The 25,590-nt window shown below is 45.0% G+C and overlaps 1 protein-coding gene across 1 annotated transcript in view; it reads left to right on the top strand.

Annotated features, from left to right (window-relative positions):
- The window catches only part of LOC116374246 (POC1 centriolar protein homolog A), a gene marked incomplete in the record, with an annotated part of 56,047 nt that extends 47,960 nt beyond the window's left edge, over positions 1–8,087 (top strand). The window contains 1 exon segment of the mRNA XM_031825802.1: positions 7,607–8,087.
- Positions 8,088–25,590: the final 17,503 nt, after the last annotated feature.

Here is a 25,590-nt window from a genome sequence, read left to right as displayed (position 1 = left end):
GTTAGAGCGTTGGACTAGTAACCGGAAGGTTGCGAGTTCAAACCCCCGAGCTGACAAGATACAAATCTGTCTGGCGATGAATTACGGCCACAGCATCTGTCTGTTGAGCAGTCCCAGGCTTGATGATTCTGAAGAAAAATTAGCTCAGGCTTTATCAAACTAATGCTTTTGCAATTGTTCAGTGTGGAACCTGTCTATGTTAAGGGGGGTTATAGCCTAGCACTAGCGCTAACCAATTTTAAATGGCACTAGCCATTTGAAAAGTGGCTATTTGGTAGAAGACCAAGTCCGTATTATGGCAAGAACAGCTGAAATAAGCAAAGAGAAATGACAGTCCATCACTACTTTAAAACATGAAGGTCTGTCAATCCGGAACATTTCAAGGACTTTGAACTTTATATTTTATATTTGAAGAATCTCAAATATATTTTGATTTAACACTTTTTTGGTTACTACATGATTCCATATGTGTTATTTCATAGTTTTGATGTCTTCACTGTTATTCTACAATGTAGAATATAGTACAAATAAAGAAAGTAGGTGTTTGACTGGTACTGTAATGTATTATTATATTGTGTGTGTGTATATATATATATATATATATATATATATATATATATATATATATGGGGCAATTTAGTGTCTTGCAGAAGTATTCACCCCCCTTGGCATTTTTCCTATTTTGTTTTTTTACAACCTGGATTTAAAATATATTTGGGGGGGGGGGATTTGTAAATCATTTGATTTTCACAACAATTTGAAGATGAAAAATATTTTATATTCTGAAACAAACAAGAAATAACTTGAGCGTGCGTAACTATTCACCCCCCAAAGTCAATACTTTGTAGAGCCACCCTTTGCAGCAAATTACAGCTGTAAGTCTCTTGGGGTGTGTCTCTATAAGCTTGGCACATCTAGCCACTGGGATTTTTGACCATTCTTCAAGGCAAAACTGCTCCTTCAAGTTGGATGGGTTCCGCTGGTGTGCAGCAATCTTTAAGTCATACCCCAGATTCTCAATTGGATTGAGGTCTGGCCTTTGACCAGGCCATTCCAAGACATTTAAATGTTTCCCCTTAAACCACTAGAGTGTTGCTTTAGCAGTATGCTTAGGGTCATTGTCCTGCTGGAAGGTGAACCTCCGTCCAAGTCTCAAACCTCTGGAAGACTGAAACAGGTTTCCCTCAAGAATTTCCCTGTATTTAGCGCCATCCATCATTCCTTCAATTTTGACCAGTTTCCCTGCCGGTGAAAAACATCCCTACAGCATGATGATGCCACCACCAAAGGTAATTGGTTGCACCAGAACTTATTTAGGGGCTTCATAGTAAAGGGGGGAATACATATGTACCACTTTTCCATTATAAAAAATAAATAACATTGCGCGCATCATTTAATTTTTTCTTTTAATTTTTTAAACAAGATTTTTTAATTTCACTTCACCAATTTGGACTATTTTGTGTAGGTCCATTACATGAAATCCAATTAAAAATCAATTTAAATTGATGCAACAAAATAGGAAAAACGCCAAGGGGGATGAATACTTTTGCAAGGCGCTGTAGCAATTGTGATTTGTTATCTGTAATGGTTCTAATACAAAGGGTTATTGTTGTGATCTTTTGGCGTAAAGATAAATGCACAGTGCAGACCTTGTGTTCTCGATTCGAGTACTCCCCCAAAAAATTATGCGAGTACTGGAACAGTTCAAAATGTCAAATTCCCATACCTAATCTGTCCCTGCTTTTTACTCTGTGTGTGCGTGTGCGTGCGTGATGGCTGGGTTTGGACAGATACGTAGTGGAAAACCGATGGGTTGAACAGAACTGACTATCCTGTTGCTGTGGTTCTAAACCTTACATCCAACGAAGGGATTGTTTTCTGGAAAGATGTTCTGCTCTTCATTCTATAAACAATGAGGTGGGAAAAACAAAGGCTCTTATTACTTAGAGGCCAGGGCTGGCTCTAGCCTTTTGGGGGTCCTAAGCGAGACTTGGTTGCGGGGGCCCCACCACCAACTGGGCGACATTTTTAACTGGCCCCCATCTTGACGTCGGAGAGAAAAAATGATTGTTTTATGTTAATTTCCTGCAATTCTACACATGGGGAGTAGAGAAAATATTGCCGTTTTTAAATTACGTCTATTTATTTTTGCAGTTCTACACATTTCGCCATGAGAGAAAAAAAAACAGTTTTAAAATGTAATTTCTTGCAATTCTACACATTTCCATGACTTAAGCCATTTTAATATGATATCTGAGTGAGAATGACTAACAGAATCAATGGGCACCGCCCCGGGAGGTCCGGTCCCCTGGGCACCGCCCCGGGAGGTCTGGTCCCCTGGGCACCGCCCCGGGAGGTCCGGTCCCCTGGGCACCGCCCCGGGAGGTCCGGTCCCCTGGGCACCGCCCCGGGAGGTCCGGTCCCCTGGGCACCGCCCCGGGAGGTCCGGTCCCCTGGGCACCGCCCCGGGAGGTCCGGTCCCCTGGGCACCGCCCCGGGAGGTCCGGTCCCCTGGGCACCGCCCCGGGAGGTCCGGTCCCCTGGGCACCGCCCCGGGAGGTCCGGTCCCCTGGGCACCGCCCCGGGAGGTACGGTCCCCTGGGCACGTGCACTGCCTGCCCGGCCATGATTACTACAAGAGAAAACAACTGCTGATGTACAACCACATGTTTTGTTTACACCCACTATTCTAACTCTCACCAGTAAGTTGACACCACGACTGAGTAAAACAACTTAAATCCTGGGGTGTAGCAGTGTCAACATAGATCATTTAATTTAACACGCATCAAATAAGCTACATACCTTTTTTTTTTTTTTTTACAAAAATATTCCGTTCAGAATATTCAAATAACGGTGCCCTAATTCAAATAACGGTGCCCTAATTCAAATAACGGTGCCCTAATTCAAATAACGGTGCCCTAATTCAAATAACGGTGCCCTAATTCAAATAACGGTGCCCTAATTCAAATAACGGTACCCTAATTCAAATAACGGTACCCTAATTCAAATAACGGTGCCCTAATTCAAATAACGATCCCTAACACACACACTGAGCTACAAACAGAGGTTCATTCTGTCACTCGCTCTCAGTGATATTCACAACATACACTGACTGTACAAAACATTAGGAACACCTGCTCTTTCCATGACAGAGACTTACCAGGTGAATGCTATGATTCCTTATTGATGTTAATTATTGAGGTGACCCTATCCTGACCTAACCTTAAGGTTAGGTCAGGATAGGGTCACTAGCTGAGAAGAGGTTATTAAGGTTAGGTCAGGATAGGGTCACTAGCTGAGAAGAGGTTTTAAGGTTAGGTCAGGATAGGATATGGTCACTAGCTGAGAAGAGGTTAAGGTTAGGTCAGGATAGGATATGGTCACTAGCTGAGAAGAGGTTAAGGTTAGGTCAGGATAGGGTCACTAGCTGAGAAGAGGTTAACCTCTAGTGACCCTGTCCTGACCTAACCTAACCTAACCTGAACCTCAGATGACCTACATGTGCCCTATCTTAATTTAACCCAGTTTCTCAAGGAAAACTGGGTCCTTCAGCAACGGGAAATGTGAATTGTTATGTAGATTATAATTGATGACATTTTTTTGTAGGGGTTGATAAATGTTTTATTGGTCATATCAAGTCTAACATTTTAAAATGTTATTTACTACCTTTAAAAGCCTTTTTAAAACCTTGAATACACTACAAGTTAGAATTTCCAGGAAAATTTCCAGGAAAATTCCTGGAACAACAGAATGATCAAATGAAGATACAGCATCTGTAGCTGCTCCTCCAGACCCAAACATCCAGTTTCTCCTGATTCATCAGGAAGTCCTGTTGCTCTGACTGACATAATCCTCTATTCATTGAGAAATCATTGACGTTGACAAGCCAACAACCCAATTTGTCATAATTTCCTCTTCCTCTTTCCTGTCAAGACCCCTGTCTTCGTTTAACCGCTAAACATCTCCTCCTCGTGTTGGCTACTTTCTCTCAGTCAGAAACTCTACCCCAGCAGTGCGTTGCCATCAGCATGCTCACATCTTACACAACACCTCTTTCCATCAGATTGACAGACTAACGTCTCTATTTTGACATGTTAAGCACATTTCTCTTTGTGTTTTATTTCAGAAAAACACGTTCAGGACAGAGTGTACTGCTCAGATAGATAAGTGTGTCCAAATGGCAACCTAATCCCTATGAGGGCTCTGGTCAAAAGTAGTGCACTACATAGGGAATAGGATGTCATTTTGGGACACAGACACAGGCTCTCTCTGAGCGGCTCTTATTGCGTTGGTTCTTTTATCAGCTAATTCAGTTTCCTCTGAAGGGTTTTGATTGTTACACTCACTGGACAGAAATACTGACACAACTTCCTGTTGTTGTTTGGAACCAGCCAATACCTCTTCTTCTCCTCCTTCTCTCCGTAAATCTCCTCTCCGTAAATCTCCTCTCCTTAAATCTCCTCTCCCTAAATCTCCTCTCCGTAAATCTCCTCTCCGTAAATCTCATCTCCGTAAATCTCCTCTCCGTAAATCTCCTCTCCGTAAATCTCCTCTCCGTAAATCTCCTCTCCTTAAATCTCCTCTCCTTAAATCTCCTCTCCGTAAATCTCCTCTCCGTAAATCTCCTCTCCGTAAATCTCCTCTCCGTAAATCTCCTCTCCTTAAATCTCCTCTCCTTAAATCTCCTCTCCTTTTTCTTTCCTTCTTCTCCTCTCTGTAAGTTCTCTCCCTCTTTTTTCTTTCTCACTGTGTCCCTGCCTCAGCCTCTCCATTATCCTCCTGTCTTTCTCACTGTGTCCCTGCCTCAGCCTCTCCATTATCCTCCTGTCTTTCTCACTGTGTCCCTGCCTCAGCCTCTCCATTATCCTCCTGTCTTTCTCACTGTGTCCCTGCATCAGCCTCTCCATTATCCTCCTGTCTTTCTCACTGTGTCCCTGCCTCAGCCTCTCCATTATCCTCCTGTCTTTCTCACTGTGTCCCTGCATCAGCCTCTCCATTATCCTCCTGTCTTTCTCACTGTGTCCCTGCCTCAGCCTCTCCATTATCCTCCTGTCTTTCTCACTGTGTCCCTGCCTCAGCCTCTCCATTATCCTCCTGTATTTCTCACTGTGTCCCTGCCTCAGCCTCTCCATTATCCTCCTGTCTTTTTCACTGTGTCCCTGCCTCAGCCTTTCCATTATCCTCCTGTCTTTCTCACTGTGTCCCTGCCTCAGCCTTTCCATTATCCTCCTGTCTTTCTCACTGTGTCCCTGCCTCAGCCTCTCCATTATCCTCCTGTCTTTCTCACTGTGTCCCTGCCTCAGCCTCTCCATTATCCTCCTGTCTTTCTCACTGTGTCCCTGCCTCAGCCTCTCCATTATCCTCCTGTCTTTCTCACTGTGTCCCTGCCTCAGCCTTTCCATTATCCTCCTGTCTTTCTCACTGTGTCCCTGCCTCAGCCTCTCCATTATCCTCCTGTCTTTCTCACTGTGTCCCTGCCTCAGCCTCTCCATTATCCTCCTGTCTTTCTCACTGTGTCCCTGCCTCAGCCTCTCCATTATCCTCCTGTCTTTCTCACTGTGTCCCTGCCTCAGCCTTTCCATTATCCTCCTGTCTTTCTCACTGTGTCCCTGCCTCAGCCTCTCCATTATCCTCCTGTCTTTCTCACTGTGTCCCTGCCTCAGCCTTTCCATTATCCTCCTGTCTTTCTCACTGTGTCCCTGCCTCAGCCTTTCCATTATCCTCTTGTCATTGTAAATAATAATTTGTTCTTAACTGACTTGCCTAGTTAAATAAAGGTTCAATAAAAAATGCACGAGTGTGTTGGGGATGAATGACTTGTTGTATCAGACCCCTGGTCAAAAGTAGTGAACTAAATATACTTTGGTTGAATCAACCAGCTATTGACATCAACTATAGGGAAAATATAGGCCTACACATGTTTTTTATCAGAGTTATAATCTATGTAATCTAGATAACTCACCTGAAGTATGTGTATCAAAGTATGACGTATGCCTCTTCAGTCCATTTGAAATACCGAACCAATACTGAGCCAAGCAGATTATTTCAAAACTTGTCCAGAAAATACAGTAGGCTATATGGATGTGCAGGTTAGGAAAGATGGATATCAGGTTGTCAAATTCAGTCCCTGGACAGTCGGGAGTTTGCTTGTTGTTGTTATTTCCTTTCAATTTGTGTCCAATTAAGACCTAGACAACCAGGTGAGGGGAGTTCCTAACTAATCAATTAAGACCTAGACAACCAGGTGAGGGGAGTTCCTAACTAATCAATTAAGACCTCGACAACCAGGTGAGGGGAGTTCCTAACTAATCAATTAAGACCTCGACAACCAGGTGAGGGGAGTTCCTAACTAATCAATTAAGACCTCGACAACCAGGTGAGGGGAGTTCCTAACTAATCAATTAAGACCTAGACAACCAGGTGAGGGGAGTTCCTAACTAATCAATTAAGACCTAGACAACCAGGTGAGGAGAGTTCCTAACTAATCAATTAAGACCTCGACAACCAGGTGAGGGGAGTTCCTAACTAATCAATTAAGACCTCGACAACCAGGTGAGGGGAGTTCCTAACTAATCAATTAAGACCTCGACAACCAGGTGAGGGGAGTTCCTAACTAATCAATTAAGACCTCGACAACCAGGTGAGGGGAGTTCCTAACTAATCAATTAAGACCTCGACAACCAGGTGAGGGGAGTTCCTAACTAATCAATTACTTTTAATTGATCAATCAAGTACAGGGGAGGAGCGAAAACCCATAGACACTACCCTCCGGGAATGAAGTTTGACACCCCTGCTGTACATGTATAAACTGGGGAAGTTGTTCTTTGGTCTTCAACCACATAGGAGACTTATATGGGTCTAGTATCTTTCATTTTCAACAGAAAGATGGTGTCATTCTAACGCCCAGACCTGTTACCATCAACTATCAGTACAGTACAGAGTCTTGTAGTTTGTATCTGACGTGAGACAACGGTTGATCTCAGCATCATTGAAACACAACCAAACCACCAATCTGCCATGTCCAGTATGAAGGATGCTGGGAGCATCCAGGGGATCAGTTTGTCTGCGGGGAGAACTGGGCGATGGGGTCAACCCCTGACTGTGACCACTCAGCCTGGCACAGCTGGGGAGGGAAGGGAAAGGGGGGGGACGTTAACTTGGCACAATAAATACAGGGGTCTTTTAATCTGGGCTGTGGTTCCGCTAAGACAGGGTCTTGTGTCTGTATGCTTCCGTCTGCAGCCATAGAGAACGGATAGATTCAGATTCCTCTCTCTGTCATAATCAGCAGATTGTCAGCGAGGAGGATAGACCGACATCTGTCTGAGAGCTGAATTAGGAGACACATTTACACATTTATCTGACGCTGTGTTGTTATAACTCTCCCTCCCTCCCTCCCCATCTCTTCTCCTTTTATCTTGTATTTTCCCCTCCCTCCCTCCCTCCCTGCAGACTGTGGCCATCCTAGAACAGAGGCTGACTCTGACAGAGGACAAGCTGAAGGAGTGTATTGACAACCAGCATCAGATCAACCTGCAACTCCACCGCAGGGAACCAGACCTCCAACCAAGGGATTAACACCCAACTAGACCTCCACACCACCAGATCTCCACACCACCAGACCTCCACACCACCAGATCCCCATACCACCAGACCTCCAGACCACCAGACAAGACCTCCAGGCCAGGGACTGACACCAGAGACTAATCCTAGCCCCGACTCGGCAGGGGAAAAGCCCAGGTGGCACCCAGACCACTGACTCCTCCATAGAGGGAGAGGAAGAGAGAGTGCATTCGGAGAGTATTCAGACCCCTTGATTTTTTTCCCTCGTCGATCTACACACAATATCCCATAATGACAATGCAGAAACAGGACTTTAGAAATGTTTGCATTAAAATGTATTTTAAGAAATAAAAAACCTGAAATATCACATTTACATAAGTATTCTCTTCTCAAATACAAAAGGCTGCTGTTAATTGGAACAACCCATCTCGGATTGTCACTACGCTAAATAGCATAGCGCAACGGTCAAATCATCTTACTAGAAAATATTAATATTCATGAAATCACAAGTGAAATATAGCGAAACACAGCTTAGCCTTTTGTTAATCACCCTGTAGACTCAGATTTTGAAATTATGCTTTACAGCGAAAACAATACAAGCGTTTGTGTAAAGTTTATCGATTTCCCAGAAAAACATTATGTACACCTAGCGGCAGGTAACTTGGTCACGAAAATCAGAAAAGCAATCAAATTAATCGTTTACCTTTGATGATCTTCAGATGTTTTCACTCACGAGACTCCCAGTTATCTTGTTAAGGGAACACCCCCTCCCATTCAGCTGAAAAAAATATTCTTTAGAAATATTTAACTTTCACACATTAACAAGTCCAATACAGCAAATGAAAGATAAACATCCTGTTAATCTACCCATCGTGTCCGATTTTTAAAATGTTTTACAGTGAAAACACAACATATATTTATGTTGGCTGACCACCAAATTCAAAAACACACAGCCATTTTTTGACAGTCACAAAAGCAGAACTATAGATAAAATGGAATCACTAACCTTTGATTATCTCCATCAGATGACACTCATAGGACATCATGTTATACATGTATTGTGTGTTTTGTTCGATAATGTGCATATATATATATATATATATATATATATAAAAAATCTCAGTTTACATTGGCGCGTTACGTGCAGAAATGTTTTGATTCCAAAACATCCGGTGATTTTGCAGAAATACTCACAATAAACATAAAAGATGCAAGTGTTATTCACAGAATTAAAGATAAACGTATCCTCTATGCAACCGCTGTGTCAGATTTAAAACAAACTGTACGGAAATATAATAATCTGAGAATGGCGCTCAGAACCCAAAGAAATAGCCGCCATTTTGGCGTCAACAGAAGCTACAAAAAACACTATAAATATTCACTTACCTTTGAATATCTTCATCAGAAGGCAGTTCCAGGAATCCCAGTTCGACAATAAATGACTGATTTGTTCCAAAAAGCCCATAATTTAGCCACTTGTTGTTAGCTTGTTCAGCCCAGCATTCAATCCTCAAAAAGCACGAGCAATTCCTCCAGACAAAAACTCAAAAAGTTCCGTTACAGTTCCGTTACAAGTCAAATGATGTATGCAATCCATATTTAGGATGTTTTAAACATTAATCAGCAATAAGGTTCCAACCGGAGAATTTCATTGTCTGAAGAAAAGCATAGGAACGGGAGGACACTCTCTCATGACGGCGCGTAATGAGACCGAGGCTTTCTGCCAGACCACCCACTCAAAGAGCTATTATCAAATCAAATCAAATGTATTTATGTAGCCCTTCGTACATCAGCTGATATCTCAAAGTGCTGTACAGAAACCCAGCCTAAAACCCCAAACAGCAAGCAATGCAGGTGTAGAAGCACGGTGGCTAGGAAAAACTCCCTAGAAAGGCCAATACCTAGGAAGAAACCTAGAGAGGAACCAGGCTATGTGGGGTGGCCAGTCCTCTTCTGGCTGTGCCGGGTGGAGATTATAACAGAACATGGCCAAGATGTTCAAATGTTCATAAATGACCAGCATGGTCGAATAATAATAAGGCAGAACAGTTGAAACTGGAGCAGCAGCACAGTCAGGTGGAAGTTGAAACTGGAGCAGCAGCATGGTCAGGTGGACTGGGGACAGCAAGGAGTCATCATGTCAGGTAGTCCTGGGGCATGGTCCTAGGGCTCAGGTCAGTTGAAACTGGAACAGTGAATCATACATCATACAACCAGAATCTAAAGACGGTGACATCTTGTGGAAGCCCTAGGAAGTGCATGCTCATCCATAACTAACATGGACATCAAATGGCACTGTTTTCAAAATTGAGTTCTCACTTCCTGTTTGGATTTCTTCTCAGGTTTTTGTCTGCCAGATGAGTTCTGTTATACTCATAGACATCATTCAAACAGTTTTAGAAACATCAGAGTGTTTTCTATCCACCAGTAATAATAACATGCATATATTCCCATCTGGGAAAGAGTAGGAGGCAGTTTACTCTGGGCACGCCTTTCATCCAAAAGTGAAAATGCTGCCCCCTAGCCCCATTAGACAGCAAATAAAGATATTTTTTTATATCCAAATACCTCCATTAGTTTGATGCGTTATGCCTAGGAATCCACCGGAAATAGCAGTCACGACAACGCAGCCAAAAATTCCAAATTATATCCATAATATCGACAGAAACATGGCAAACGTTTTTTAGAATCAATCCTCAAGGTGTTTTTCAAATATCTATTCGATAATATATAAACCGGGACAGTTGGCTTTTCACTAGGACCGGGAGGAAAAATGGCTACCTCTCTGTTTAGCGCAAAAATCACACTGAGAGCCAACAACTGACCACTTACACAATGTGGACGTTTACGCTCATTCTTCAAAATAAAGACCTGAAACTGTCTAAAGGCTGTAGACACCTTAGGGAAGCCACAGAAAAAGGAATCTGGTTGATATCCCTTTCAATGGGCAATAGGGATGCATAGAAAGACAAGGGTTTCAAAATAAATGTCACTTCCTGATTGGATTTTTCTAAGGCTTTCACCTGCAATATCAGTTCTGTTATACTCACAGACAATATCTTTACAGTTTTGGAAACTTTAGAGTGTTTTCTATCCTAAGCTGTCAATTATATGTATATTCTAGCATCTTCTCCTGAGAAATAGGCCGTTTACTTTGGGAACGTTATTTTTCAAAAAATGAAAATAGTGCCCTCTAGCTTCAAGAGGTACCATCTCTCCCTCCCTCCCTCTGAAACCCTAGCGCTGGTTTCACTCATTGTTTTACATGAAGTTGTAAATAATCGAGCAACAGAATACGGCTGTCTGGTATTGTTTGAAGAAGGGCATCCATATTCCATGTTAGGGCTGGTCTGACGTCAAGCCTGATTGCATGGACGGTGGCAGGGTAGCCTAGTGGTTAGAGCGTTGGGACTAGTAACCGGAAGGTTGCAAGTTCAAATCCCCGAGCTAACAAGGTACAAATCTGTCGTTCTGCCCCTGAACAGACAGGTAACCTACTTTTCCTAGGCCGTAAATTAAAATAAGAATTTGTTCTTAACTGACTTGCCTTGTTAAATAAAGGTAAAAAAAAATTGTTTTAAATGGAGATGGGTTGTGAGAGCTACTGATCTACACTGTATGGGGGTTTTCTACTGATGTATAGGCTAGTGTGTATGGGGGTTTTCTACTGATGTATAGGCTAGTGTGTATGGGGGTTTTCTACTGATGTATAGGCTAGTGTGTATGGGGGTTAGTGTGTATGGGGGTTTTCTACTGATGTATAGGCTAGTGTGTATGGGGGTTTTCTACGGATGTATAGGCTAGTGTGTATGGGGTTTTCTACTGATGTATAGGCTAGTGTGTATGGGGGTTTGGCATGGAACGCACTAAAGTTGAGACCGTGTGTGAACAGAATAGTGCAGGGAGTGTAAGAGAGTAAGAGGTTTACTTTTTGGAGAGCAAAATAAGAGTGAAGACAACAATGGTATTGCAACATAGGCCTAGCCTATCCTAGCAGTAAGTACATCCCATAGGCCTAGCCTATCCTAGCAGTAAGTACATCCCATAGACCTAGCCTATCCTAGCAGTAAGTACATCCCATAGACCTAGCCTATCCTAGCAGTAAGTACATCCCATAGACCTAGCCTATCCTAGCAGTAAGTACATCCCATAGACCTAGCCTATCCTAGCAGTAAGTACATCCCATAGACCTAGCCTATCCTAGCAGAAATTACATCACATAGACCTAGCCTATCCTAGCAGTAAGTACATCCCATAGACCTAGCCTATCCTAGCAGTAAGTACATCCCATAGACCTAGCCTATCCTAGCAGTAAGTACATCCCATAGACCTAGCCTATCCTAGCAGAAATTACATCACATAGACCTAGCCTATCCTAGCAGTAAGTACATCCCATAGACCTAGCCTATCCTAGCAGTAAGTACATCCCATAGACCTAGCCTATCCTAGCAGCCATTACATCACATAGACCTAGCCTATCCTAGCAGCCATTACATCACATAGACCTAGCCTATCCTAGCAGCCATTACATCACTAAGACCTAGCCGATCCTAGCAGTAAGTACATCACATAGACCTAGCCTATCCTAGCAGCCATTACATCACATAGACCTAGCCTATCCTAGCAGCCATTACATCACATAGACCTAGCCTATCCTAGCAATAAGTACATCACATAGACCTAGCTTAGCAGTAAGTACATCACATAGACCTAGCCTATCCTAGCAGTAAGTACATCACATAGACCTAGCCTATCCTAACAGCCATTACATCACATAGACCTAGCCTATCCTAGCAGCCATTACATCCCATAGACCTAGTCTATCCTAGCAGTAAGTACATCACATAGACCTAGCCTATCCTAACAGCCATTACATCACATAGACCTAGCCTATCCTAGCAGCCATTACATCCCATAGACCTAGTCTAGCCTAGCAGCCCTTACATCACATATACCTAGCCTATCCTAACAGCCATTACATCACATAGACCTAGCCTATCCTAGCAGCCATTACATCACATAGACCTAGCCTATCCTAGCAGCCATTACATCCCATAGACCTAGCCTATCCTAGCAGCCCTTACATCACATAGACCTAGCCTATCCTAACAGCCATTACATCACATAGACCTAGCCTATCCTAGCAGCCATTACATCCCATAGACCTAGTCTATCCTAGCAGCCCTTACATCACATAGACCTAGCCTATCCTAACAGCCATTACATCACATAGACCTAGCCTATCCTAGCAGCCATTACATCACATAGACCTAGCCTATCCTAGCAGTAAGTACATCACATACACCTAGCTTAGCAGTAAGTACATCACATAGACCTAGCCTATCCTCGCAGTAAGTACATCACATAGACCTAGCCTATCCTAGCAGCCATTACATCACATAGACCTAGCCTATCCTAGCAGCCATTACATCACATAGACCTATCCTAGCAGCCATTACATCACATAGGCCTAGCCTATCCTAGCAGCCATAACATCACACAGACCTAGCCTATCCTAGCAGCCATTACATCACATAGACCTAGCCTATCCTAGCAGCCATTACATCACATAGACCTAGCCTTTCCAAGCAGCAATTACATCACATAGACCTAGCCTATCCTAGCAGCCATTACATCACATAGACCTAGCCTATCCTAGCAGCCATTACATCACATAGACCTAGCCTATCCTAGCAGTAAGTACATCACATAGACCTAGCCTATCCTAGCAGCCATTACATCACATAGACCTAGCCTATCCTAGCAGTAAGTACATCACATAGACCTAGCCTATCCAATCAGCAATTACATCCCATAGACCTAGCCTATCCTAACAGCCATTACATCACATAGACCTAGCCTATCCTAACAGCCATTACATCACATAGACCTAGCCTATCCTAACAGCCATTACATCACATAGACCTAGCCTATCCAATCAGCAATTACATCCCATAGACCTAGCCTATCCTAGCAGCCCTTACATCACATAGACCTAGCCTATCCTAGCAGCCATTACATCACATAGACCTAGCCTATCCTAGCAGTAAGTACATCCCATAGACCTAGCCTATCCTAGCAGCAAGTACATCACATAGACCTAGCCTATCCTAGCAGCCATTACATCACATAGACCTAGCCTATCCTAGCAGCCATTACATCACTTAGACCTAGCCTATCCTAGCAGCAAGTACATCACATAGACCTAGCCTATCCTAGCAGCCCTTACATCCCATAGACCTAGCCTATCCTAGCAGCCATTGCATCCCATAGACCTAGCCTATCCTAGCAGCCATTGCATCACATAGACCTAGCCTATCCTAGCAGCCATAACATCACATAGACCTAGCCTATCCTAGCAGCCATTACATCCCATAGACCTAGCCTATCCTAGCAGTAAGTACATCACATAGACCTAGCTTAGCAGTAAGTACATCCCATAGACCTAGTCTATCCTAGCAGCCCTTACATCACATAGACCTAGCCTATCCTAGCAGCCATTACATCACATAGACCTAGCTTAGCAGTAAGTACATCCCATAGACCTAGTCTATCCTAGCAGCCCTTACATCACATAGACCTAGCCTATCCTAGCAGCCATTACATCACATAGACCTAGCCTATCCTAGCAGCAAGTACATCACATAGACCTAGCCTATCCTAGCAGCCGTTACATCAATTGCATTCCAGCCTCGGACCGTGTCAAAATCTCTCTATAAACAATTATATGCTTCCCAAATAGCACCCTATTCCCTATATAGTGCACTACTTTAGACCAGAGCCCTATGGAACCCTATTCCCTATATAGTGCACTACTTTAGACAAGAGCCCTATGGCACCCTATTCCCTATATAGTGCACTGCTTTAGACCAGAGACCTATTCCCTATATAGTGCACTACTTTAGACCAGGGCCCTATTCCCTATATAGTGCACTACTATAGACCAGAGCCCTATTCCCTATATAGTGCACTACTTTAGGCCAGAGCCATATGGCACCCTATTCCCTATATAGCGCACTACTTTAGACCAGGGCCCTATTCCCTATATAGTGCACTACTTTAGACCAGAGCCCTATTCCCTATATAGTGCACTACTATAGACCAGAGCCCTATTCCCTATATAGTGCACTACTTTAGACCAGAGCCCTATGGCACCCTATTCCCTATATAGTGCACTACTTTAGACCAGAGCCCTATTCCCTATATAGTTCAATGCTTTAGACCAGAGCCCTATTCCCTATATAGTGCACTACTTTAGACCAGGGCCCTATTCCCTATATAGTGCACTGCTTTAGACCAGGGCCCTATTCCCTATATAGTGCACTACTATAGACCAGAGCCCTATTCCCTATATAGTGCACTACTTTAGACCAGAGCCATATTCCCTATATAGTGCACTACTTTAGACCAGAGCCCTATTCCCTATATAGTGCACTACTTTAGACCAGAGCCCTATTCCCTATATACTTCACTACTTTAAATCAGAGCCCTATGGCACCCTATTCCCTATATAGTGCACTACTTTAGACCAGAGCCCTGTTCCCTATATAGTTCACTGCTTTAGACCAGAGCCCTATTCCCTATATAGTGCACTACTATAGACCAAAGCCCTATTCCCTATATAGTGCACTACTTTAGACCAGAGCCCTATTCCCTATATAGTGCACTACTTTAGACCAGAGCCCTATTCCCTATATAGTGCACTACTTTAGACCAGAGCCCTATTCCCTATATAGTGCACTACTTTAGACCAGAGCCCTATTCCCTATATAGCGCACTACGTTAGACCAGAGCCCTATTCCCTATATAGTGCACTACTTTAGACCAGAGCCCTATTCCCTATATAGTGCACTACGTTAGACCAGAGCCCTATTCCCTATATAGTGCACTACTTTAGACCAGAGCCCTATTCCCTATATAGCGCACTACTATAGACCAGAGCCCTATTCCCTATATAGCGTACTACTTTAGACCAGAGCCCTATTCCCTATATAGTGCACTACTTTAGACCAGAGCCCTATTCCCTATACAGTGCCTTGCGAAAGTATTCGGCCCCCTTGAACTTTGCGACCTTTTGCCACATTTCAGGCTTCAAACATAAAGATATAAAACTGTATTTTTTTTGAAGAATCAACAACAAGTGGGACACAATCATGAAGTGGAACAACATTTATTGAACTTTTTTAACAAATCAAAAACTGGAAAATTGGGCGTGATAAATGTAAGGAGTTCAGTACAATACAGACTATATGTACTACAACAGACTGAACTACAGGTAGGTAGGGGGTAGAAGCTGTTTAGAAGCCTCTTGGACCTTTTAGGGCCTTCCTCTGACACCGCCTAGTATAGAGGGCCTGGAAGGCAGGAAGCTTGGCCCCAGTGATGTACTGGGCCGTTCGCACTACACTCTGTAGTGCCTTACGGTCGGGGGTCGAGCAGTTGCCATACCAGGCAGTGATGCAACCAGTCAGGATGATCTCAATGGTGCAGCTGAATAACTTTTTGAGGATCTGAGGACCCATGCCAAATCTTTTCAGTCTCCTGACGGGGAATGGGTTTTGTTGTGCCCTCTTCACGACTGTCTTGCTGTGCTTGGACCATGTTAGTTTGTTGGTGATGTGGACACCAAGGAACTTGAAGCTCTCAACCTGCTCCACTACAGCCCCGTCGATGAGAATGGGGGCGTGCTCGGTCCTCTTTTTTCTGTTGTCCACAATCATCTCCTTTGTCTTGATCACATTGAGGGAGAGGTTGTTGTCCTGGCACCACCTGGCCAGGTCTCTGACCTCCTCCCTATAAGCTGTCTCGTTGTTGTCCGTGATCAGGCCTACCACTGTTGTGTCATTGGCAAATTGAATGATGGTGTTAGAGTCGTGCCTGGCCGTGCTGTCATGAGTGAACAGGGAGTACAGGAGGGGACTGGGCACGCACCCCTGAGGGGCCCCTGTGTTGAGTATCAGCTGGCGGAACTCAACCCAATTAAAGGGATAATTAGAGTCAGCTGTTTGACTACTTTGGTTGACAGATTTGAGCCAGCCCTGATTTGAGCCAGCCCTGGTTTGGGCCAGCCCTGCCCAATATAAATCTGACTAACTTTGTCCCTAACAATCAGAGTGAAGTTTTCAACACACAGGTTCTAGTAGGCACATCATGCCACAATCAAAATAAATTCCTCAAGACCTCCGGTAAAAAAAAGTTGTTGATTCAGGAAGTCAGTAAAGGGTTATATAGTCATTTCTAAGGCTCTGGGGCTCCACCGAACCAACAGTCGAAGCCATATTGCCCAAATGGAGACAGTAGTGAATCTTCCCAGGAGTGGCCGTCCTGACAAACTTTCTCTTAAGAACTAGGTATAAAATCGTCCACAAGTCACAAAGAACCCTAGAACAAAATCCAGGGATCTCCAGGCTTCTCTCGCCTCAGCTAAGCTCAGTGTTCATGATTTCACCATCAGAAAGATGCTGGGCAAAAATGGGATTAGCAAGACGGAAACCATTGCTCACTAAGAAGAACATGAATGCTCGCCTCAAGTTTGCCAAAAAGCGTCGGGATGATCCTCAAGAGTTCTGGAACAATATTTTCTATGGACAGATGAGTCAAAAGTGGAACAAAAAACAAACAAACACTGCATTCCACAATAAGAACCTTATACCAATGGACAAGCATGGTGTTGGTATTGTAACGGTTTGCTGCATCAGGCCCTGGAGGACTCCTTGCCATCATTGAAGGAACCATGAATTCTGTTCTGTATCAGAGAATTCTACAGGAGAATATCAGGCCTTCCGTCTGTAAGCTGAAGTGCAGCCGCGGGTCATGCAGTAAGACAATGATCCCAAAACATATAAACAAGTCTGAATCAGATAAAGTCCAGACCTGAACCCCATTGAGATGTTGTGGCAGGACCTGAAACGAACAGTTCATCATCAAAAACGCACACATTTCTCCTTGTTGTGAGAGACTAATTGATAACTACAGGAAGCATTTGGTGGCAGTTATTGCTGCCAAAGGTGGCATAATCAGTTATTAAAGTGTAAGGGGGGGGGGGGGGTGATTACTTTTTCACACAGGTGCATTGGATGTTGCATGACTTTCTTTAATAAATAAATAAAATATGTATCCAGTTTTTGTGTTTGTCTACTTAGGTTCCCTTCTATATAATATTAGGTTTTGGTTGTAGATCTGATAACATTCAGTGTCAAAAATATACAATAGAAAATCAGACTGAGAAATACTTTTTCACAGCACTGTATTGGTATATGTTTATTTAATTTTATGAGTAATATCCCTTTATTTACATTTTGGATGGTGTATCAATACACCCAATCACTACAAAGATACAGGCGTCCTTCCTAACTCAGTTGCCGGAGAGGAAGGAAACCGCTCAGGGATTTCACCATGAGGCCAATGGTGACTTTGAAACAGTTACAGAGTTTAATGAGTTTAATGGTTGTGATATTAGAAACTGAGGATTGATCAACAACATTGTAGTTACTCCACAATAATAACTTAAATGGCAAAGTGGAAAAAAAAAAAGAAAACCTGTATACCTACAAATGCTCTCAAAACATACATTCTGTTTGCAATAAGTCACTAAAGGTAAACTGCAAAAAATGTCCTGAATCAATCCAAATCCAACACAACGCTTCACTGAGTACTCTTTATATTTTCAAGCATGACAGTTGCTGCATCATGTTATGAGCATGCTTGTCATCGACAAGGTCAAGGGAGATTTTTTAGGATAACAATGAATGAATTCTAGCTAAGCATAGGCAAAATCCTAGAGGAAAACATTTTTTGATTGTTTTATTTCACCTTTATTTATTAACTACGCAAGTGAGTTAAGAACAAATTCTTATTTACAATGACGGACTACCCCGACCAAACCTGAACGACGCTGGGCCAATTGTGCACCGTCCTATGGGACTCCCAATCATGGCCGGTTGTGATACGGCCTGGATACAAAATGGTTCAGTCTGCTTTCCAACAGACACTAGGAGATTCATTCACCTTTCAGCAGGACAGTAACATAAATCACAAGGTCAAATCTACACTGGAGCTACGTACCAAGGTGACATTGAATATTCCGGAATGATCTAGTTACAGTTTTGACTTCAATCAGCTTGAAAATGATCAACAACCACCAACTCATAAGACGGTCACCCTTCTCCATCTGAACCATTTGGTAGTTTGGTACTGATGTAATGCTGTGGTAGAACTGACGGTATACCTGAAGGAGGCCTTTATACTTTAATGAAGGTCTCTAACTGCGTTAGATACACGCTGGCCATTCTCACACATTATGAAACGGCTAGTTCCCGTCACAATCTGATTGGTGAACTTGCACTTACACACAGGTCAACAAGCAATGGCCGTCACTACGCTTTAGACGAACATATTGAACTACATAATGACCTTACACTGCCTGTACTGCATGAGCAGCATCACCCTCCCTTTACCCACTACTGGACTAGACAGCTTTACACACTACTGGACTAGACAGCTTTACACACTACTGGACTAGACAGCTCACCCCCCCTTTACCCACTACTGGACTAGACAGGTTTACACACTACTGGACTAGACAGCTTTACACACTACTGGACTAGACAGCTCACCCCCCCTTTACACACTACTGGACTAGACAGCTCACCCCCCCTTTACACACTACTGGACTAGACAGCTCACCCCCCCCTTTACCCACTACTGGACTAGACAGCTTTACCCACCACTGGACTAGACAGCTTTACACACTACTGGACTAGACAGCTCACCCCCCCTTTACACACTACTGGACTAGACAGCTCACCCCCCCTTTACACACTACTGGACTAGACAGCTCACTCCCCTTTACACACTACTGGACTAGACAGATTTACACACTACTGGACTAGACAGCTCACCCCCCCCCCCCTTTACCCACTACTGGACTAGACAGCTTTACCCACTACTGGACTAGACAGCTCACCCCCCCCTTTACACACTACTGGACTAGACAGCTTTACCCACTAATGGACTAGACAGCTCCCCCCCCCCCTTTACACACTACTGGACTAGACAGCTCACCCCCCCTTTACACACTACTGCACTAGACCGCTCACCCCCCCCCCCCCTTTACACACTACTGGACTAGACAGCTTTACCCACTACTGGACTAGACAGCTCACCCCCCCCTTTACACACTACTGGACTAGACAGCTCACCCCCCCCCCCTTTACACACTACTGGACTAGACAGCTTTACACACTACTGGACTAGACAGCTTTACACACTACTGGACTAGACAGCTTTACACACTACTGGACTAGACAGCTCACCCCCTTTACACACTACTGGACTAGACAGCTCACCTCCCTTTACACACTACTGGACTAGACAGCTCACCCCCCCTTTACACACTACTAGACTAGACAGCTCACCCCCCCCTTTACACACTACTGGACTAGACAGCTCACCCCCCCTTTACACACTACTGGACTAGACAGCTTTACACACTACTGGACTAGACAGCTTTACACACTACTGGACTAGACAGCTCACTCCCCTTTAGACACTACTGGACTAGACAGCTTTACACACTACTGGACTAGACAGCTCACCCCCCCCCCCTTTACACACTACTGGACTAGACAGCTTTACCCACTACTGGACTAGACAGCTCACCCCCCCTTTACACACTACTGGACTAGACAGCTCACCCCCCCCCCCTTTACACACTACTGGACTAGACAGCTCACCCCCCCTTTACACACTACTGGACTAGACAGCTCACCTCCCTTTACACACTACTGGACTAGACAGCTCACCCCCCCTTTACACACTACTAGACTAGACAGCTCACCCCCCCCCCCTTTACACACTACTGGACTAGACAGCTCACCCCCCCTTTACACACTACTGGACTAGACAGCTTTACACACTACTGGACTAGACAGCTCACTCCCCTTTACACACTACTGGACTAGACAGCTTTACACACTACTGGACTAGACAGCTCACTCCCCTTTAGACACTACTGGACTAGACAGCTTTACACACTACTGGACTAGACAGCTCACCCCCCCCCCCCCCCCTTTACACACTACTGGACTAGACAGCTCACCCCCCTTTACACACTACTGGACTAGACAGCTCACCCCCCCTTTACACATTACTGGACTAGACACCTCACCCCTCTTTACACACTACTGGACTAGACAGATCACTCCCCTTTACACACTACTGGACTAGACAGCTTTACACACTACTGGACTAGACAGCTTTACCCACTACTGGACTAGACAGCTCACCCCCCCCCTTTACACACTACTGGACTAGACAGCTCACCCCCCCTTTACCCACTACTGGACTAGACAGCTTTACACACTACTGGACTAGACAGCTTTACACACTACTGGACTAGACAGCTCACCCCCCCTTTACACACTACTGGACTAGACAGCTCACCCCCCCTTTACACACTACTGGACTAGACAGCTCACCCCCCCTTTACCCACTACTGGACTAGACAGCTTTACCCACCACTGGACTAGACAGCTTTACACACTACTGGACTAGACAGCTCACCCCCCCTTTACACACTACTGGACTAGACAGCTCACCCCCCCTTTACACACTACTGGACTAGACAGCTCACTCCCCTTTACACACTACTGGACTAGACAGATTTACACACTACTGGACTAGACAGCTCACCCCCCCCCCTTTACCCACTACTGGACTAGACAGCTTTACCCACTACTGGACTAGACAGCTCACCCCCCCTTTACACACTACTGGACTAGACAGCTTTACCCACTAATGGACTAGACAGCTCCCCCCCCCCCCCCCCCTTTACACACTACTGGACAAGACAGCTCACCCCCCCTTTACACACTACTGCACTAGACCGCTCACCCCCCCCCCCCCCCCCCTTTACACACTACTGGACTAGACAGCTTTACCCACTACTGGACTAGACAGCTCACCCCCCCTTTACACACTACTGGACTAGACAGCTTTACACACTACTGGACTAGACAGCTTTACACACTACTGGACTAGACAGCTTTACACACTACTGGACTACACAGCTCACCCCCTTTACACACTACTGGACTAGACAGCTCACCTCCCTTTACACACTACTGGACTAGACAGCTCACCCCCCCTTTACACACTACTAGACTAGACAGCTCACCCCCCCTTTACACACTACTGGACTAGACAGCTCACCCCCCCTTTACACACTACTGGACTAGACAGCTTTACACACTACTGGACTAGACAGCTTTACACACTACTGGACTAGACAGCTCACTCCCCTTTAGTCACTACTGGACTAGACAGCTTTACACACTACTGGACTAGACAGCTCACCCCCCCCCCCCCCCCCCCTTTACACACTACTGGACTAGACAGCTCACCCCCCTTTACACACTACTGGACTAGACAGCTTTACCCACTACTGGACTAGACAGCTCACCCCCCCTTTACACACTACTGGACTAGACAGCTCACCCCCCCCCCTTTACACACTACTGGACTAGACAGCTCACCCCCCCTTTACACACTACTGGACTAGACAGCTCACCTCCCTTTACACACTACTGGACTAGACAGCTCACCCCCCCTTTACACACTACTAGACTAGACAGCTCACCCCCCCCTTTACACACTACTGGACTAGACAGCTCACCCCCCCTTTACACACTACTGGACTAGACAGCTTTACACACTACTGGACTAGACAGCTCACTCCCCTTTACACACTACTGGACTAGACAGCTTTACACACTACTGGACTAGACAGCTCACTCCCCTTTAGACACTACTGGACTAGACAGCTTTACACACTACTGGACTAGACAGCTCACCCCCCCCCCTTTACACACTACTGGACTAGACAGCTCACCCCCCTTTACACACTACTGGACTAGACAGCTCACCCCCCCTTTACACATTACTGGACTAGACACCTCACCCCTCTTTACACACTACTGGACTAGACAGCTCACTCCCCTTTACACACTACTGGACTAGACAGCTTTACACACTACTGGACTAGACAGCTTTACCCACTACTGGACTAGACAGCTCACCCACCCCCCCCCCCCTTTACACACTACTGGACTAGACAGCTTTACACACTACTGGACTAGACAGCTCACCCCCCTTTACCCACTACTGGACTAGACAGCTCACCCCCTTTACACACTACTGGACTAGACAGCTCACCCCCCCTTTACACACTACTGGACTAGGACAGCTCACCCCCCCTTTACACACTACTGGACTAGACAGCTCACCCCCCCTTTACACACTACTGGACTAGACAGCTCACCCCCCCCTTTACACACTACTGGACTAGACAGCTCACCCCCCCCCCCCCCCTTTACACACTACTGGACTAGACAGCTTTACACACTACTGGACTAGACAGCTCACCCCTCCTTTACACACTACTGGACTAGACAGCTCACCCCCCCTTTACACATTACTGGACTAGACAGCTCACCCCCCTTTACACACTACTGGACTAGACACCTCACCCCCCTATACACACTACTGGACTAGACAGCTTTACACACTACTGGACTAGACAGCTCACCCCCCTTTACACACTACTGGACTAGACAGCTCACCCCCCCCTTTACACACTACTGGACTAGACAGCTCACCCCCCTTTACACACTACTGGACTAGACAGCTCACCCCCCTTTACACACTACTGGACTAGACAGCTCACCCCCCCCTTTACACACTACTGGACTAGACAGCTCACCCCCCTTTACACACTACTGACTAGACAGCTCACCCCCCTTTACACACTACTGGACTAGACAGTTTTACACACTACTGGACTAGACAGCTCACCCCCCTTTACACACTACTGGACTAGACAACTCACCCCCCCCCCCCCCTTTACACACTACTGGACTAGACAGCTCAACCCCCCCCCCCCCCTTTACACACTACTGGACTAGACAGCTCACCCCCCCTTTACACACTACTGGACTAGACAGCTCACCCCCCCCTTTACACACTACTGGACTAGACAGCTCACCCCCCCTTTACACACTACTGGACTAGACCGCTCACCCCCCTTTACACACTACTGGACTAGACAGTTTTACACACTACTGGACTAGACAGCTCACCCCCCTTTACACACTACTGGACTAGACAGCTCACCCCCCTTTACACACTACTGGACTAGACAGCTCACCCCTCCCCCCCCTTTACACACTACTGGACTAGACAGCTCACCCCCCTTTACACACTACTGGACTAGACAGCTCACCCCCCCCTTTACACACTACTGGACTAGACAGCTCACCCCCCTTTACACACTACTGGACTAGACAGCTCACCCCCCTTTACACACTACTGGACTAGACACCTCACCCCCCTTTACACACTACTGGACTAGACAGCTCAGATGAGGAAGGTAGAACTATGTTATCTGATATTTTTATTCACTACCTTTTGACTTGGTTGCATTATTCACATGAGCTTATCACAGAGATATAGTGTGTTGACACAGCGTGACACAGACCAGTGTTTTATGGGTATAGGATTAACACGCACACACGGTGACACACACAGTGAATAACCCTGTTCTCAGTGTTACAGTACAGATCACATGGAGTGAATATAGGGTGTGACGGAACTTATCATCAACCCTCCATTTACCTCAGAAACCTTGGACTAGTCATCAACCCTCATTTACCTCAGAAACCTTGGACTAGTCATCAACCCTCATTTACCTCAGAAACCTTGGACTAGTCATCAACCCTCATTTACCTCAGAAACCTTGGACTAGTCATCAACCCTCATTTACCTCAGAAACCTTGGACTAGTCATCAACCCTCCATTTACCTCAGACCCCCTGGACTCTAATCATCAACTCTCCATTTACCTCAGAAACCAATTTAATCATCAACCCTCCATTTACCTCAGAAACCCTGGACTCTAATCATCAAACCTCCATTTACCTCAGAAACCCTGGACTCTAATCATCAACCCTCCATTTACCTCAGAAACCAAACTAGTCATCAACCCTCCATTTACCCTCAGAACCCCTGGACTCTAGTCATCAACCCTCCATTTACCTCAGAAACCCTGGACTCTAGTCATCAACCACCCTCCATTTACCTCAGAAACCAAACTAGTCATCAACCCTCCATTTACCTCAGAAACCCTGGTTTCTAATCATCAGCCTCCATTTACCTCAGAAACCAAACTAGTCATCAACCATCCATTTACCCTCAGAAACCCTGGACTAGTCATCAACCCTCCATTTACCTCAGAAACCCTGGATTCTAGTCATCAACCCTCCATTTACCTCAGAAACCAAACTAATCATCAGCATCCATTTACCTCAGAAACCAAACTAATCATCAACCCTCCATTTACCTCAGAAACCCTGGACTCTAGTCATCAACCCTCCATTTACCTCAGAAACCAAACTAATCATCAACCCTCCATTTACCTCAGAAACCCTGGACTCTAGTCATCAACCCTCCATTTACCTCAGAAACCAAACTAATCATCAACCCTCCATTTACCTCAGAAACCCTGGACTCTAGTCATCAACCCTCCATTTACCTCAGAAACCCTGGACTCTAGTCATCAACCCTCCATTTACCTCAGAAACCAAACTAATCATCAACCCTCCATTTACCCCAGAAACCCTGGACTCTAGTCATCAACCCTCCATTTACCTCAGAAACCAAACTAATCATCAACCCTCCATTTACCTCAGAAACCAAACTGAATGTTCTTGAAATGTGCTTGACCTAATTTCCCTACAGCTCTAGCTACATAAATCCTCTCAATAATAGTGTACCATTAGCTATGGCTCAAACTGCAAAGACACTGAATATGTGTCCCAAATGGCACCCTATTCCCTATACAGTGCACTACTTTTGACGTTGGCCCATAGGGCTCTGGTCTAAAGTAGTGCATTATGTAGGGAATAGGGTGCCATAGGGCTTTGGTCTAAAGTAGTGCATTATGTAGGGAATAGGGTGCCATAGGGCTTTGGTC

Source organism: Oncorhynchus kisutch, linkage group LG5, assembly GCF_002021735.2.
Source record: "Oncorhynchus kisutch isolate 150728-3 linkage group LG5, Okis_V2, whole genome shotgun sequence".
Lineage (NCBI taxonomy): Eukaryota > Metazoa > Chordata > Actinopteri > Salmoniformes > Salmonidae > Oncorhynchus > Oncorhynchus kisutch.
Note: the sequence above shows the minus strand (reverse complement) of the source record. Positions and strands in the feature narration are given on the sequence as shown.